Raw genomic sequence first — 1,658 nt, 5'->3', positions numbered from 1 at the left:
AACTCAATATAAAAATAATTCAAGTGAAACAAAAATGTAGAAAGAAAGCTTCAGGTATAATTTAATAAAGATCAAATATCTGGTCAATGTTTAAAGGTAAGAATGCAAACAAGTCTATACTGGGCATTTTTAACTAAACACTAGAAAATACCCTTTTTAAATGGCACTTCTTTTTTCCTGAAGAAATATATTGCATATTTACCTATAAGAAAGGACTTAACAGAGCTTATTTCTCAAATAATTGGGATCTTAAATTTGGGATGACAGGTGTTTTAAGCTTATTCAAGGAGATAACAATTGAAGGACCGCATAGACTGAAATCTGTTGTCTTGCTAATGAAGACTCTATCCAATTGTGGAACTAAGAGACATATGCACTAACATTCCTTTTTTCACTATTTTCTTTGCCACTTGCTTTTATTGTTTTCCTTTTCTTTTGTCCACTTCCTCATTTTGGTAACTATTTTCTTTTTTTTTTTTTTTTTTTTTTTTTTTTTTTTTTTGATTGAATGCGAGGATTTAATACCAATGCGGGCACAAGAATTTTTTTAAAAAAGGTCAGCAGGGAGGGATCATGAACACCTTGGTTTCAACAACTCCAACTCCTTCATACGTCATCTTCAGTTAGGCTGGCTGATCAGTGTGCTGATACTTTCTTCTACCTCTGACAGCGTCTTCAGAATTTGGTTGACTTTGACTTCATCAAATTCCAAACGCAGAAATTCAGATTCCTGTCCATATTTGCCTAATTCCAGCTCTATAATGGCAACAGGCGTGTGTATTTGAGGTGAATGCTTTGTCTCAGTCAACTGAGAGTTGCCATCAACTCTCCAGCTCAGCGCTATTCCAGCGGCTCTGGTTCATGAGGCTCTCACGGATTTTTGTCTTGTGGCTCTTTCAGAATTTGAAAATGACAGCAGCTTGGTCAGATGTGATCCCACCTTGCTTTTTGGTTTGAGCAGTCAAGAATGCTTCCAGCTGGTTGAAATCCATGTCTGCAGACGCAATAGACTTGAGAATCCCCCTCATCTTTGCCAAAAAGGGGCGGAACTCCTCGGGTGGCACCTCTGGATACAGCTGGCTCTGTAGCAGCTGCTCTGTGATGCCGGGGTGCCCGTGGAAGGTGTCCTGGGCTAGCGCATTCAGCAGCCCGTTCAGGGGCTTGCCGCCCTCAAGCTCGCCCGCCGCCATGCTCTCTTGGTAACTATTTTCTATAATAAACTTCCTTGCTTGATTAATATATGAGCAAATAACACCATCAAATTGTTCAGCTTCTGACTCCTTTGAAATTTGATCTGAGAATTTACATTTTTTGGACTGTCATGGAAGAACAATCATAGGCATACAGAAACATGAAAAATTATAAATCAGACAGACAAAAAAATGAACCAGTAATGATCATGCATAATAAATAAGAGTAGAGCTGGGCAGATAAGAATTCTGTATTAACGTTAGACCAAAGTACAGTTCAAATCTGGACACATCACCACCTGATAAGTGAATACGAGAAAATTACTTAACCTTTTCCTGCCTCAAATTTTTTATATAAAAACATATATCATATTAAATAATAGGGCTATATCATTCGGACTGATAAGAATTCAATGAGGTAATACATGCAACAGCATATATATATATAATTTAGTGTCCATTATAATG

At 37.4% G+C, this 1,658-nt stretch overlaps 1 pseudogene; it reads right to left on the bottom strand.

Annotated features, from left to right (window-relative positions):
- Window positions 1-573: 573 nt before the first annotated feature.
- On the bottom strand, window positions 574-1,190 carry LOC108517096 (COMM domain-containing protein 1 pseudogene; annotated as a pseudogene).
- Window positions 1,191-1,658: the final 468 nt, after the last annotated feature.

The sequence above is a fragment of the Rhinopithecus bieti genome, unplaced genomic scaffold (genome assembly GCF_001698545.2).
Source record: "Rhinopithecus bieti isolate Rb0 unplaced genomic scaffold, ASM169854v2 scaffold_36517, whole genome shotgun sequence".
NCBI lineage: Eukaryota > Metazoa > Chordata > Mammalia > Primates > Cercopithecidae > Rhinopithecus > Rhinopithecus bieti.
The sequence above is the reverse complement of the archived record's forward strand: the minus strand, read 5'-3'. Positions and strand labels throughout refer to the sequence as shown.